Source organism: Equus caballus, chromosome 1 (assembly GCF_041296265.1).
Source record: "Equus caballus isolate H_3958 breed thoroughbred chromosome 1, TB-T2T, whole genome shotgun sequence".
Lineage (NCBI taxonomy): Eukaryota > Metazoa > Chordata > Mammalia > Perissodactyla > Equidae > Equus > Equus caballus.
In genome coordinates this window covers 131,483,281-131,500,484 of record NC_091684.1, presented here as the reverse complement: position 1 = coordinate 131,500,484, position 17,204 = coordinate 131,483,281, and the positions used below count along the sequence as shown (strand labels likewise).

The 17,204-nt window shown below is 39.9% G+C and overlaps 1 protein-coding gene and 1 long non-coding RNA gene across 5 annotated transcripts in view; one reads left to right on the top strand and one right to left on the bottom strand.

The window, feature by feature from the left end:
* The window catches only part of LOC111775722 (uncharacterized), a 59,882-nt gene extending 44,275 nt beyond the window's left edge, over positions 1–15,607 (top strand). Inside the window, exon 2 of the long non-coding RNA XR_002811673.2 lies at positions 15,255–15,607. This is a non-coding gene — a long non-coding RNA (uncharacterized lncRNA). The remainder of the gene's footprint in view (positions 1–15,254) is intronic.
* Positions 1–17,204, bottom strand: part of PTPN9 (protein tyrosine phosphatase non-receptor type 9) — a 78,941-nt gene that overhangs the window by 47,872 nt on the left and 13,865 nt on the right. The window lies entirely within an intron of this gene.

Sequence of the window (17,204 nt, the reverse complement as noted above, 5' to 3'; positions counted from 1 at the left end):
AAATGCAGGCATGAGGGGAAAATATAGTTAAATGACCAGGAGGTGATATGAACTCATCAAATATCCAACTGTTAAGATGATTTTTCATTTCGCATAAATAAGACATGCCCCAATTAAGAGACATGCAGGTTTCACATACTACCTTCAAAGTACATATTGGCTCCCTTCTTTTTTTTCTTTTTGAGGAAGATTAGCCCTGAGCTAACTGCTGACAATCCTCCTCTTTTTGCTGAGGAAGACTGGCCCTGAGCTAACATCCATGCCCATCTTCCTCTACTTTATATATGGGATGCCTACCACAGCATAGCTTTTGCCAAGCGGTGCCATGTCTGCACCCAGGATCCGAACCGGCAAACCCTGGGCTGCCGAGAAGCAGACCGTGTGAACTTAACCGCTGTGCCACCAGGCCAGCTCCATGCTCCCTTCTTATTAAATTCAGTTCCTTCAAGGTTCTCAATGTCCTACAGCCCCCAAGAGCTGTTGCCTTGAGCTGACCTCTGTCCCCTGCTGCTCAGGATGTTATTCTTGGCTTTAAGCTCGGGAACAATTCCTCCTGATTTGGCCTGACTAGGCCTTACATGAAGAGAGTCCAGTGTACTATAAACAGTGATGTGATATTTACAGATACAAGTACACACACACAACACGCCACCTGCTATGTTCAGCCTCAGATTCACCCTCCTGCTTCCCCATCCCTCTGGTGGAAGAGATAAACCTCTGAAAGAAGTCAGAAAGGATGCTCTTTCTCTAGACAAGCCTTTCTTTACACAATTAATCAGATTTCTCCCAGTTTACACATGGATTTGGCACAACCAGAGTAGAGACCAATTTGCGGTCCTGTTGGTTACCAAAAAAACAAGTCCCCGATATTTTAATGAGCAATAAACTCTTCAACAAAAGGGATAACTGAAATTCCTGAAATTAATAATCAGTGTATTTCCTGGTGAAAGAATAAGCCAAATTACAATATACTTCAACTCAAAGTCAATAGTTTGAATCTATCTAGGCTTACGAGTAACCACAAGTTGTTAACACCTGTCAGCTAAAGAGTAGTCACAGTTCAAACAGTTTTCACCTTCCTTTGGGAAAAGATGTAAACTGATGTACAGAAAAACTAACATTACCACTTACAACCCTCCTCACAACCAGCTTTTCAGGTATGGGTAAGATTTGTTTCAGCGTAGTCAAAAGCTTACTGTAATTACTTCTCCCACAATCATGTTTAAATAAATAAAAACAAGTTTCTGACTATGGTCATGAGGATAAAGATACTAGAGAACCTGCTATAAAACGGCTGAGAAATCTGTCAGTTAAGTAGATTACACCCTGGACCCCATTCACTGCTGTTAAAATACAGCATAGGGAGAAAAAAACAACAACATAGTCTTCATGTTACATCAAAATCCCAAGAGCAGCTACAATTTTGAGATGAGCTCTAGGCAAGGGGCTGGCCTTCCAAAACGTCAAGTAAAATGTGTTGGCACATTCAGTTCCACAGGCAGTACCTTAAATCCTGGATTCCAAGACAATGTGGGAGGAAGTAACAAGCCAGACCTATAAGAAACTTGCTCTTAAATTAAACTTCTGGGGGTGCTGGCCCCATGGCATAGCTTTAAGTTCAGTGCACTCTGCTTCAGTGGCCCAGGTTGGTGGGTTCAGATTCGGGGTGTGGACCTACACCACTCATCAGCCATGCTGTGGTGGCCACTCACATACAAAATAGAGGAAGACTGGCACAGATGTTAGCTCTGGGAGAATCTTCTTCAGCAAAAAAAAAATAAGACTCCTGGGATGTCAGCCACCTAACCACCAAGGAACATCTCTAGTAGTCTAGTAGGTTTGGGCATCAGAAAGAACCCATCCTCTAACTCACTGTTGTGTGATATTTGGGTAAGTCATTTAACCTCTCTGAGCCTCAATTTCCTCATCTGAAAAGATAAGGCTTGAAGGAGACAATGAAAGAAAAGCATCTACCATAGGACCTGGTACGCAGAAGGTAGTCTCTGAATGGACAGTCATTCTCTTTTTTTTCCTTACTCCAGTCATTTCGCACGGAAATTTCTTTCAAACAAAGTTCCTCAGAATCAAGTTACATCTGTTGTTCCTCTTTAGCCTGTAGCAATTCAAATCTCTCTAATCCATTTTATCCAAAAGCATAAATTTAAATTAGAAACCTCCAGTATGTGTTCAACTGCAAGACGATAGTTTCTAAAGGAACAACTCCTCCTCATTTAGGACTCTGTAGCAATATAGAAGCAGGGTCCAGAATTATTTATACCCCTGCTCCCATCTTTAAATCCTTTTGTCCCTACTTTCAGACTACACTGGCAGCTCTGGGGATTAACACTGCCATCCTGAGCACAAGTCCTTTTTAACAGCATCAAACTGACTAGAGACTATTTCTCATTATAATAAAGGAAGAACTTTGTGCAGGACAAACACCATGCAAAAAATGCAGTCAGTCACTCTGCACTGAATACCTAAATAAGGAAAATGATTCAACGTAAGACTCAGTGTCTGCCTTTTAACAAATTTGAAGTCCCCTCTGTATTTCAGCAAATATGCCATTTCCCCATTAATTTCTGTGGCAGACGCATTAGTAAACTACCTTCTTTTAATGCCTGTTTTCCTATCTTTCCTTCATTGTGAATTGTTACCTTGTTATATCTATTAATCCCTTTAGTCCATATCAACCTGCTAGGAAACAGAATTTGAACTAAGACACAATAGCTTGCTATAATGCAGCAAGGTAAGGTTTGTTCAATTTTCAAACTAAAAACTACAACCTTTCCATTAGCCCTTTGTTATTGTGCCAAACATGGAAATAAACCTAGTCCCTTTGAATTAATAATTACTGGTCTATCTCAAATATTTTCATTTGATCAGGGAAATTTTGCCTTTTCTTAAAATGTGATTTTATAAGAGCCAATGCTTTGTTAAATAGGGTTTCAATGCATCTGGGAAGGAAAAAGTTTTAAGAAAAATTTCTGATTTTATCACGTTATAGAACAATGTAATAAAAGAAATTTGCAAAAAAGGAAAAGGTCACCCACAATCCCATCATCCTACACAGTTGTCCTCACGTTTTTAATAATTTAAAAGTTAAAGTCAACAAAAAATACTAATATATGTATATAAATTTCTAAGTAAATGTCCCCACAACCACCACAGATACGCGCACACACAAATCTTGGGGGAAGGGGAGAAGAAAGTGGGACTATTCAAGTATACACTGTTCTAGTTTGGAGAGTCATTTCCTCTCTGGCGAGCTTCCTAACCAGCAGCAGTAGCACTCCCCTTCAAGGCAGCAGGACAGCAGGGCTCTTCCAGGCATCCAGTCATGTAGTCAGTCAGTAAAGCATTCACAACAAGTATTTGTTTAGGGCCTACTCTGTGCTAAGAGTATAGTAGCTGTTGAGGAGACACAATTTAGAGATAAAGACTCTATTCTGAGCAGTTTACAGTCATTTAAATATGGAGGCAGATGTATAAATAGGCCATCATCATATAATTTGAAAAATTCTAGGACAGATCTATGAACAGAGTGCTACAGGATTCAAACTCTAGGAGAATTTTAGAAAGAAATCTTTTTAGAGGAGTGCCTTGAAGGACAAGTAGGAATTTGCCAGGCAGAGATAAGCATTCTAGTTAGAAAAAACAAAATGTTATCAAGGCAGAGTGATGAAAGAACAGGGATTATTGGAGATACAATGTAGCTGGTATGTCCAGGAGAATGGTGGGAGATGAGAAAAATGGAGGCTGAGCCACACTGGGAAGACCCCTGTATGCTATGCTCCAGATTCCACACATGATCCTATAGATATGAAGGACTCAATAGAGATACTTAAGCAAAGCAATGAGGTGAAAAGTTTGGTCCTTCCTTCTCCCCTAAAAATGACTCTGTTAGCAGTGAGGAAGCCAGACTAGAAGGGAACAACCTAGCAGCAGGGAGGGAAGTTCTGAGAAGGCAGGGATCATGTCTATTTTAATCACCTAGCTCCTAGCACTGTGCCTGGCACAAATAAATATCTCTAATAATATCTCCTAATAAATACGTATGATGAGTGAATGATGAATAATAGAACTCTGAAAAACATTAACATTTAGAAGGCAGACAAGAGGAGAAAGAACCAAGGAACGTTAAAGAGTTACTTTTGGAACTACTAGTGGCCAGTGACTATCAAAGAAATGTAAATTAAAAAACAAGAGTTGTCAAATATCCCCTACAAAAAAAAAAGCCAAGAGGCTCAGATGACTTTTACACCATGTTCTATTCAATCTTCACGGTATAGACAACTCTTATGTTATAGAAAGAGCAGTGTAATAGAGGAAATAGACACCATAACCAAAGAGGGATTATTCCAGGAATTAAAAGACAGTTAAACAGTAGGAGACTTATCAAAGCAATTTTCTATATTAACAGATACTAAAGGAGAAAAAGTATATAACCTTCTCAACAGATACTGCAAATGCATTGAATAAAATTCAACACTCATTATGATTAAAAAAAAAATTAGCAAACTAGGAATAGAGGGAACTACCTTAATTTAGTAAGGATTATCTAACAAAAACCTAAGCAATCATCATATTAAATGGTAAAACACTAAAAAAATTTTTTCCTATTAAAGATGGGAAGGCCAGGAGGCCTTCTATTACTACTACTATGTAACGTTGTATTGAAGGTCATATAATGCAAAAAGATAAAAAGAAACCTGATGCATAAAGACAGGAATTTTAAAGAAGAGAATAAAATCCAGAAGTAATCCTATGTATACATAGGATTTTTGTATACAATCCTTTGTGTATATATATGATACAAGTGATATGCCAATTAATAGGAAAAGTATACTACATGAATTTGTTTGTATATGCATAAAATATTTATAGGAGGATACACAAAAAACTGGTAATACTGGTCACCTCTGGATTGAGGACTGAACTGGGGCTGGGAAACAGGGTGGGAGAGTAAACTATAAATTTTATGTCTTTTAAACCACGTCCATGTACAACCTAGTCAAAAGCTAAATAATGAAATGTATATATTTACAAAGACAAATTAATAAAAGAGATATCATTTGTATCAAGTGACAGAATTAAAAGATTGATAATATACAGTGTTGGCAACAATATGGGAAATGTGCGCTTTCACACAATGTGGCAACTATATAATTCATATCACTTCTTTGTATTCATTTGGCACTTATCTAGCACAGTTTAAAATGTGCAAACCCTATGACCCACACCACCACTTCTAGGAATCTACTGTACAAAAATATCAGCATGATGGTAAAAAGACAGACAGATAGGGGGCCAGCCCTGTGGCCAAGTGGTTAAGTTCTCGTGCTCCGCTTTGGCGGCCCAGGGTTTCGCTGGTTTGGGTCCTAGGCACAGACATGGCACTGCTCACCAGGCCATGCTGAGGTGGCGTCCCACATAGCACAACCAGAGGCACTCACAACTAGAATATACAACTATATACCAGGGGGCTTTGGGAAGAAGAAGAAAAAAAAAACGACTGGCAACAGATGTTAGCTCAGGTGCCAATCTTTAAAAAAAAAGGAAAAAAAAAGAGATAGATACATGTTATTTCTAATATTTTGCTGTTAGAAACAATGCTGCAATGAATACTGGATATAAGCTATTTACGGTAGTATTGTTTCTAACAGCAAAATATTAGAAATAAACTAAATGACGAACAATAAATAGGGAAATGAATAAATTATGGAATGTCCATACAACAGACCATTATGCAGCCATCAAAGTACATGACAGTTTCCTGTTAAAAACACTAAGAGACCCTAACCATAGCATTAATCTGTAAAACACAGAACCAAAAATCTTTTATCCTTTTGTTTCCATATTTTTTATTACTTTTCTTCTAGAAAAAAATAAAATGGAAAAATATACATGAATTTCAAATTAAATCCAAAGTAGTTCTATTTACTTAAGTTACCACAAATATTACTTAAATTATACTTACTACCACCACTAAAACTTTCTAAAAATGAAAAAAAAAACCCTCCAATGTGCAGCCCTCCAAACTTCTAATCCAAAAAAGTCGGAAATGAAAATCAAATCTGTGCAGCCATTTCTAACTGTAAATAAATGGCTGTCATTTTAAAGGCAATAACTGACTTTTTCATTTACTTTTAAAAAAGAAAAACAATTTTTTTCATTAAAAAATGAGTATACCACAGATCAATTAACCAAGAAAAAACCTGTTAACATTTCAGTGGTTTATCATCTGCATTCCTAGTCTACCTCCAGCTGGGGTCAGTTCCTGGCTCATAAAGCAGCTGAAAAATACACACAGGAAGGCAGTGGAGAGTGCCAGCAATCAGACCCACTTCACTTTATTTTTTTTTAAGTATTTACAGTGCGCTTAAGTCTAATTGATTTCAACTCACCTGTCCTTCACTGTCTCTATTTACTCACTCTATTTCCATGGACTAAACTTTTTTAAAAATTATTTCACTTTAGTCTTTGATTTCTAATGCTTTCCTTCAAAAAGTAAGAGAACCTATGGAGTATTTTAATGTCTCTAAAACTTCTTTTGATTCCTTGTGCAGGCCTTGGCTATAAGAAATTCTGTATTTCACAGTTCCTATAATAAATGAAACATGACACACAATTCCTAAACTCACATGTTCAAATGGGTAGACATTTCTACCTTCCATTGGTTCCCCAATTAAGTCTTCTCTATCAATATACTAAATATCAAGTCCTGGGGCCGACCCTGTGGCACAGCAGTTAAGTTTGCACGTTCAGCTTCTCGGCGGCCCGGGGTTCGCTGGTTTGGATCCCAGGTGCAGACATGGCACCACCTGGCAAGCCATGCTGTGGCAGGCGTCCCACATACAAAGGAGAGGAAGATGGGCACGGATGTGAGCTCAGGGCTAATCTTCCTCAAAATAAATAAATAATATCAAGTCCTTTCAAAGAGGGTATAGCAAATGTAATTTGTCTATGAAAGATAAATCATTAAAAGGACTACTCCCAGCAATCTGGATAACAGTATTTTGGGAACTCACAACCAGCACAGAATCTTGCACAATAAGTATTCAAAAGTTTTCTCACTTTAGGAGCTGACCCGGTGGCGCACTGGTTAAGTGTGCACACTCTGCTTCGGGGTCCCGGGGTTCACCGGTTTGGATCCTGGGTGCGGACATGGCACCGCTTGGCACGCCATGCTGTGGTAGGCGTCCCACATATAAAGTAGAGGAAGATGGGCACAGATGTGAACTGAGGGCCAGTCTTCCTCAGCAAAAAGAGGAGGATTGGCAGCAGATGTTAGCTCAGGGCTAATCTTCCTCCAAAAAAAAAAAAAAATTCTCACTTTAAAATATATCCCCACATTATCAGCTCTCTTTACTCTGGTATCCATGTGTTGCAAGATATAAAATCTCTTTCTTCCATCCATTAAGAGACCAAGTGAACTTCAAACTCAAAGCCCTACCAATCCCATCAAAAACACTAAAGCCAAATAACCATGAAGAAAGGCCTAGCACCATCCTCCTGATGAAACCAAATGGGAATGGTTCCGAAATTCCAGACTCTTCCATCTATTACATCAAGCATTGTGCAAGAAGCAAAAAGAAAGCAAGCTAACTGCTACAAAAGGATTGACATCACACTGGGAATTGAACAGCAGGAAACCCAAAGCAGGGCTGACCAAGTGAAGCTTCCCCTAAGAGTCCAAAGCTTTAAGCAATACTCAAGGGCCAGAGTTAATTTGAGCTATTAAACATGAACAGTTCCACAGTGTTAATGACTTCCTACCAGCAGAAGTAAAGGGCTAGGGTTTATCGGCACCCCACCAGCCAAGTGTGAAGGCCCGAGACCAGGAATAGCCAGTCTCCAATACCTGACAAACAAAAAATGTTCTATTCCTTTCAAAACGTTATTTCTGTCTCCCTTGGCTCATGGTTCCCTTTCATGTGCGAGAGAGCACTGGTCACATATTACAGTAAAGAAGCCAATTCAATCCATTCACTTGTGAGAGCAAGACTTTGCCCCTCCCAGTTCACTTAGGTCAAACAATATGGTCCAGCAAGAAATAATAAAGGTAGCAACCATTTGTGAAGCATTTAAAATGAGCCAAAGAAGGAACTGTAAATACATCATACTCAACAGCCTTGGCAAGCTAAGTATTATTAAAGCACACAGAACTTAAGCAAGCTGCCCAAGGTCACTCAACTAATAAAGGCAGAGCTGACACTTTGAATCCAAGTCTTTTCAAAATCTATAGTCTTTCCACTCTACTAAATGGCCTTAAGAAATACAAGACACACATCATTCACCTTATCAGATAACATATATGTTATGTGTTTGTCTATGCACAAAATTACTCTGCAAGGATATACAAGAAACTGATGATATTGGTGTCTCAAAGAAGAACTAGGTGGCTAAGAGACATGGTAAGAGGGAGAATATTTACCAGATTTTCTTCTGTACTTTTTAAAGTTTAAATCATGTGACTATACTATCTACTCCAAAAATAAATGGTATTAGTTTTATATAGTCTTTAACTAAAACATATATAAGAGGGATATCTGAACATAATGCTTTAGAAAGTATTTTAAATGATGGCACCCAATGATAAGTTTGTTGATAGTCTTCATTATCAGGGCTAAAGGGAATGAGTTAGGGAGCTCTACAAAAGGGTAAAAGGTTACAGTTGCTTTTAAAAAACCCAAGCCCTAAACAGGGGATGCTCCACGGCACAGGAGGAATTGTGCCACACTCACTTTCCTTCTGGAGGCATTTGCCAACAGCATATTTACTAAACAAAAGCTGGCATCTCTCCTCTCAGGCTTAAAATCCATACTCCAAAGGTTATCAAAGAGAATGAAGAACTCCCAGAGACAATGGAGGAAATAATTCAACAAGAAAACAGGGAAGTAAACATTTTTAAATTGTCACAGGAGAAAATTCATGTCAAGAGGTTGAGGGGCAGAAGAATGTAACAGAAGAGAAACACAGAAAAAAGCAGAAATCTGGAGAATAAACAGGAAGCTCCTTACCATCAGCAAGAACAAAGTCATCCAGGTTCCCAGAGGGAGACAAGGGAGGTGGGGTGCAGTTGGTCACCCTCTATAAGGAAGAACCTGAAAGCAGCTTGCCAACTGCTACCCATTCCAGCTGGTTAATGAGGGGGTGAACCACACAACCAGAAGAAACCAGGAAAGTCTTTCTGGGGGAAAAAAATCTAAAGGATTTGGAGGACCTAGGAGGAGGGGGACAATTTTAATCTCTTCTTCCAATTGATGGCTGAGACTTTAGGAAAAAAGGAGGAATACGAATGGCTGTCAATAAACTGGAGTTGATTTTCCATAACGTGCTGAAATATTCTTCTCCTTCCTCTACTCCCAATTCTGGTTTTCTCGTATTCACCCCTTAGGTGTCAGTCTAAATCCCACTTCATCCTGAAAGTTTTGACTGCCTTCCAGCCTGGCACACAGTATTATAAAAGCTTGTATAATTGTCTACCTGCTCCCATTAGACTGTGAGCTTGGGGAGGTTCAGGGGCCAAGTCTTCCATGGTCACAACTGCATACTCAACACCAAGCACAGCTCACGGCATCATTCTGATGAGTAAACCTATGAATGATGATGGGCTCTCGGCCTGCTAAAAGAATGCTGTTCACAGGGAGTAGGAAGAACATGTTTGTCTGAACACTTGTCAATCTGATTACAAGAGCTTAAAATTTAAAACAGAGGGGCTGGCCCAGTGGCACAGCAGTTAAGTCGCATGTTCTGCTTCGGCAGCCTGGGTTTTGCTGGTTCAGATCCCAGGTGCAGACGTGGCACCGCTTGGCAAGCCACACTGTGGTAGGCGTCCCACATATGGAGTGGAGGAATATGGGCAAGGATGTTAGCTCAAGGCCAGTCTTCCTCAGCAAAAAGAGGAGGAGTGGCAGCAGACGTTCGCTCAGGGCTAATCTTCCTCAAAAAAAACGAAAACAGAGAAAGAGAAAAATTCCTGGATAAAACTGGGAAAGAACATCAGGAATGACATAAGAAAAGCAATGGGAGAGGTGACTATTAAATCACAAAAGAAAATATCTGAGAATTAAGTTGCCAATATCTTAACTTCAAACATGGATATCCGAAATAAATTAAAGTTTATGAATTTTGTAAAATAAATAAGACATGGTCTCTACCCATGAAAACCTCAGTGTAGTGGATGTGTGAATGCAGTATGCCAATAGTTGGGCAAACCTCATTCAAATCTTAAAAGGGGAAGTGGGACGGCAGTGTGTCTCAAAATGATATTCCCCAGTAGAAATCCACAAACCACACCAGAGAATTTCTGAATGAGGATGAAAGAGTAATGGACATGATCCAGCTGTTGGAGTACCCTTTAGGCTGCTCAATAATGGAGAATATGGATTGTTTTCTTGACTCATATCCTAAAATTGGCATGGTGATAATGATGTTAGAGATAGGGAACTTCAGGCACGTCGTCATTTGCTGGATGTCACATTTATCTTAAAAGTGTGGAGGGGGCAGAAAATCTGATAAATTCTTGTTGACAGTTTCATCCTAAAAGGATGAGGGAACTACTATACTGCACTCTTAATCCAGACCAAGAAGACAGAATAGTTGAAAAATTAAAAGGCTGTCAAAGACAGAGTAATCATGTAATCTTTGAAAACGTGATAGCCAATAGCTAAGTGTTGTCAGAAGGCAGTTAAGAGAGCAAGTTCTAGATGTGGCACCAGTAATCCTGAATTAATGACCTAGTTCTGCCACAGCCATGTGCCCTCAGGCCAGTCAAAACTCTTCACACCATAGTTTCCTCTTCCAAAAAAGGAGAGCACCCACCTACTTCACATGATCAAATAACTGGCTATCTATGAAGGTATTATGTAAACCTTACTACGCTGATTTAAAATAACACCAGACTTTTAACAAAATTAGCTATTAACAATAACTAATATTTACTGGGTATTGAGTCCTAACCACCAGTCAGATACTGAGTTTTATGGGATTGTCAGGTCCTCTCAATGGCCCTAGGAGGTCGATACTCTTTATTATCCCCATATTACAGATGAGAAAACTAAAATTTCCAACTGTTAAGTAACTTGCTCAAGGTCCAAAACAAGAAAAGTGGTGGAGGCTGCATCACAAGCCAGTTTTCTGACTCTGGTAAGCCCACGTTGTTTTGTGTGTGAGGAAGATTGCTCCCGAGCTAACATCTGTTGCCAATCTTCCTCTTTTTGCTTGAGGAAGACTGTCACTGAGCTAACATCTGTGCCAATCTTCCTCTATTTTATCTGGGATGCTGCCACAGTGTGGTCTGACAAGCGGTGCCAGGTCCATGCCCAGGATGAACCTGTGAACCCCAGGCCACCAAAGCAGAGCATGTGAACCTAACCACTATGCCACTGTGCTGGCTCTGAGCCCACCTTTTTATTCATTGTGTTAGAGTGCTTTAAAAATGTAGACTTGGGGCCAGCCCATGGCATAGTGCTTGAGTTTGATGCACTCTGCTTCAGTAGCCCGGGTTTGTGGGTTCGGATCCCAGGCGCAGACCTACACCACTCATCAGCCATGCTGTGGCGGCAACCTACACACAAAGTGGAGGAAAACTGGCACAGATGTTACTTAACTCAGCACTAATCTTCCTCAGCAAAAAATAAAAATTAAAAAATGTAGATTTCACAAAATTAAAGTCTCATAATCTAAAAACTAAAGAGAAGGCAGATACTGGGGGTTTTTTTGTTGAGAAAGATCAGCCCTGAGCTAACATCTGTTGCCCATCTTCCTCTTTTTGCTTGAGGAAGATTGTCCCTGAGCTAACGTCTGTGCCAATCTTCCTCTGTTTTTTCTATGTGGGATGCTGTCACAGCATGGCGTGACGAGCGGTGTGTAGGTCCACACCCAGGATGAGAACCTGCAAACTGCAGGCTGCCAAAGCAGAGCATGTAACATTAACCACTATGCTGCTTGGCCAGCCCCAAGATGCTGGTATGTTTTTTTTCACTTTTTATTGAGATTATGATAGTTTACAACCTTGTGAAATTTCAGTTGTACACTATTGTTTGTCAGTTGTGTTGTAGGTGCACCACTTCACCCTTTGTGCCCACCCCCCACACCCCCTTTCCCCTGGTAACCACTAATCTGCTCTCTTTGTCTACATGTTTAACTTCCACATATGAGTAGAGTCATACAGAGATTGCCTTTCTCTATCCGGCTTATTTCACTTAACATAATATCCTCAAGGTCCATCCATGTTGTTGTGAATGGGACGATTTTATCCTTTTTTATGGCTAAGTACTATTCCATTGTGTGTGTGTGTGTATATATATATATATATATATGAGATGCTGGTATTTTTTAAAGAAGTCTTCAAAAGTGAGATTCTGACAATGAATTATGCAACTAATGATAGCAATTCAAATTTTAAAAGGGAAAAATCTGAAGAGACTGGTATAGTTGTATAGCATTCTCCAAGGAGTATGGATATTAAAAGGACAGCCACTAACACACATGTACAAGGGAAGAGGGAAGTAAAAAAGATAATAGAGTGGTGGTTCTGACCCAAAGGAAAAATACAGGGAAAGTCACAGTCCAGAATGAGCCAAGACCTGTGAATAAAGCTAAGGATAACAAAAAGGGTTTGTCAGAACTGTCTAGAACAACTCCTACTTCTTCCATTTCTCTACCAGTTAAGTACAATCTTCAGCTTGAAGAGAGGAAGCCTTATGGAAAGCAAGAACTGAAGCTCAAAATAGGAGAGCCTCTAATTATTCCAAATCAGTTCAGGCTTCCAAAACTGTAAAACCTGATGATCCTGACAACTCCAGGGGAGCCTGATGAACTCCCTGCTGCAGAACTTCAAGGATGAGCAAGGTGTCAAAGCCTGAGGATGAGCAAACACAATCCTAATTTCAAAGAGGGGGCATCTACTGAGGGCTACAGAAATTCCCAGTCACTGAGAACCTTGACATCAATCCTTGTTAAACCACATGACTGATATATACCTAGCCCTGCACAATAGATTCTTTTTTAAAAAGGTGGGCTTTGAGCTTTTAGAAAAGAGAGTAGTGATCACCAGAAGAGATTTACTGAAAACAAGTCTTTCAAGAAAGAATATAATTAGACTGAAAATAAAGGAGTGTACTATACAAGAGTGCTACTCCAAGTAACGTCTGCAGACCAGTAGCACTGGCATCAGCTAAGAGCTTGTAAGGAATGCAGACTCTCAGGCCCTACCACAAACCTGCTGAATCAGAATCTGCATTTTAACAGGATCTCCAGGTGATTCTTGTGCATGACAAAGTTTGAAAATCACTGATACACAGAACAGATCTACATTTCAGCAAGGCATTTGATGAGCATTTCATGATATCTTTGTGGACAGTAAGATTTCCTTCTATTAATTTGTTATATTTTTGCCAGGTAAAATGTTAGGCAGTTTACACACTTAATTCTCATAATAAATCTACAAAGTAGTTATTATTATCTGTAATTTACAGATATTAATAGTAGCAAAGATTAGACAGCACTATCTGCCAGGCACTGTTCCAAGGACTTCATATATATTAACGTATTTAATCCTCATAACAAATCTTTATGGTAGGTACTATTATTACTTACATTTTACATATGATGAAACTGAAGCAGAAAGAGGTTAAGTAACTCACCCATAATAATCACACAGAAATTTGTGGTACAGTTTTTAACCACTACTTTTTATAGCCAAGCATGTTGCCATACTTGGTGGGGCATATGATAGCCATGCAGGAAACAATAAACAATTATACCCAAAGACATTTTTTTAAAAAATGAATAGGATCTGCAGGGGAATATTTTAAAGGATATGAAAAATAAAAGGATTTTAAAGGAATTCCCTGAAAGGAGAGAGTCAAATAGACTAATGTTTATTTGAGAGCCTACAGTATGCTGAGCCATGAGTCAAGCTCTTGGCATCCATGTTTTACTCAACCTTTCCAATAGGCTCATTCGTAAGTATCAAAACATATATATATATATATATATATATATATATATATGACTTATATATGAGGCAATGGAGGCCCAGACAAGTTAAGGACCTTACCAAGTCACAATATTTATAATGATACAACCAAGATTCCAAAACCAAGTGTGACTCTAAAGCCCACACTCTTTCCCACGATTTGCTCTGCATCCGTCCCTGGTGCCATCCCATTGCTACAAATGCCTGAGATAAGGGAACTGGGTCATGCTGACCATAAAGCAGGAGGACCTTTAACTAAGAGAACAAATATATTATAAAACAGAACATGGATCTAAAAGATCAAAACAGGATGGAACAATGGGCGAATGGTATTCCAAAGCAAGAGGCTTTAGAGTCAGACAAGGGTTTGAATACCAGGTTCTATCATTTACTATTTGGAATGCAAGCAAGTTACTTCTTTGAACCTTAATTTCTACATCTATACAAAGGGAATAATACCCCATAGGATTGTTGCAAGAGGGGAGAAAAGGTAATACTTGTAAAGTACTTGGCACATAAGACAACAAATGGCAGTGAACATTAAATCTAATAAAATGAAATTTAAGAAGGGTAAGTGCAAGAAAATCAATTTTAGAAGCACCAGATGAAATTTAACAGAAGCATGTCAGATGTGGACTTGAATCTACGAGTCAATAGTTTGCTAAGACTGCCAAAAATTACTATTGTGAATTTGGAGCACGTTACAGAAGCACATTGTCCAAAACAAGTAAGTCTAAAACAAGAAGGTCTATCAGACTTCATTTGCAATACTGTCTTCAGTTCTAATTGCTAAACTTTAAGGTAACTGGAAAATTAGAATCAGTCCAGAAAAATCAAAACCACGAGAAGCTTTGAAAACATAGTAACTAGCTCTTTCCTTCCTGGTTCTATATTCCCTCTCCTTCACACAACTGAAGCTACCTGACAATTGCTTCCACTCCCTAACAACTAATACATTCTTCACCTCTCTTCTCCCTTGATCTTCATCTCCCTCTCCCCCCTAACCCCCGCCCCGCCTCAAATTCATTTTTGCCAATGCCAATGTCAAACAGATCTGACAGGAGTGACTTGATGACTTCTAGTCCAAAACTCTAGGACCTGGCATGTCAGATGTGTTGCTAATCTGGCCCTGGCCTGCAGAATAGACCTGCTGCTGCTATGACCAGGGAACCAGGCAAGGAAAGGGTTACTGAGGATCTCATCAATAACTAACATGGTTTGTCAAATGTTTTCCAGACAGCAAGAAACTATGTGCTTTGTTTTGCAGATGTTGCTATCACAGAGAAACTCACACGTTTGCAGCAAGACCCTTGCAAGATGTTCCAGCTCCAAGCGTCCAAAAGTTACCTTAAACTTATTAGCATCTTAAATTCTCCTTCTCTGGGAGAGTGCAAGCAGCCATTTTCAGATGGTGCAACGTATGTAGTAGCATGTTTACCTGCTATGTTTGCACCCTGAATGAGCACATTTGTTACACAGTTGTTACAAATAAACCTGTTATCCTCTGCTCTCTTGTGCATAACGTCTCTACCAGCACTGTGCTCAAGGAGAACATTGCACTGGGAGCTACTGCCAGTGTTCTCCACTGCTTGTGTAAGCAATAAACCTTTTCTTCACCTACTTCTGCCTTGGTCGCGTTTCTTGGCTCCACACTCAACAAGAGATGAACCCACTTAGTTCAGTTACGCTGCTAATCTACACCAAATTTAACTGGCTCCCTGCTTTCTTCCTGAGACCCAGCCCCACAACTTGTACCCTAGGTAACTGAATCCTGAGTCTTTGTTACATACTCAAGAAACTGGGACTCTTCCTAAATGTCTACATGACCCACAGTTCCGCTCCTCGCTCAAAAGGGTATAGCTGGCCAGAAGACTGCAATTAAGCAATATCAGTCATCAGACCGCAACCACTTCAAACTCTCTGAAACAATACTTCCAAATCCAAGGAGGTTATCAGATAAACTCAGGGACAAAGCTATTCATGCCCATAAAATAGTACAAGTAGATTAGCTTATTGTACCTAAGAAGACATTTGAAAACCTACAAAGAAAAATGCCTGGAAAAGCTGCCTGCAATCTGGCTGTCCTCAATACAGTGCCCCATTTTCAATTCTAATTAGAACCAGGCTCAGCTCCCTGGCAGGACCCAGACAGTAAAATCTGGTAACTCCTAGTTCCAGATTCTCAGGGCAACTGACATTGGAGCAACACACGCTTCCCTATGGAATAGCCTTGTCAAAGTTGGCAGGTTTTCCTGGCTGAATCAGAACAGCCTGTGTCTCCTTTCATTCAATACTCCCTTGGAAGCCAAGCATCTCTCTAGGGAATGGCATCTGCAGTGGACATCAGGTGTCTCAATGCCCTGTTTTCTTTCTTTTTTTTTTTTTTTAGGAAGACTGGCCCTGAGCTAACATCTGTGCCCATCTTCCTCTACTTTATATGTGGGGCGCCTACCATAGCATCGCGTGCCAAGCGGTGCCATGTCTGCACCCAGGATCTGAACCGGTGAACCCCGGGCCGCCAAAGTGGAACGTGCAAACTTAACCGCTGTGCCACCAGGCTGGCCCCTCAATGCCCTGTTTTCAACCATGCAGACATCCTGGTTCCATTTCTATTTCTGAAGTAGATAGAGGCTCTGCTCGTTCATTGGATGAGAGAAACCATGGTAAATGCTAGTCTTTGAGAACTTTGCCTTGCTGTTCCTCTCCCTTGGAATAGCACAGTTACAGTCTAGAATCAGAAGATTCCTGGAGCTTTCATCCAGTTCTAACTACCTCTATACCTAGAGTTCCAGAACCAGTTTGTAAATCCAGGCCTTCTCTTCCTGAAGTGAACCTGAATGTCTAAACTCACTTCTAGATGGTTCACCAACCAATACCACATCACCCTAGTTATTCTCTGGATCACTAGTTCTCAAACTCAAGCATGCATTTGGAGGTTTGTCAAAATACAAATTATTGGACCTTACCCCCTAGGGCTTCTGATTCAGTAGGTCTAGGGTGGGACTTGAAGATGTGCATTTTTAACAAGCTCCCAGGGCATGCTGATGTTGTTTGAGAACCACTGCTCTAAATCAACAATATTTCAAGTCATTCACCCCATAAGCCTGGGAACAGGGTAAGGGAGAGGAAGATGTTATATACATGGGTCCACTTGTATCATAACACTCGTGGTTTGTCCTACACAGAAAACTCCTTATTTTCCTACATAGTAGACCTC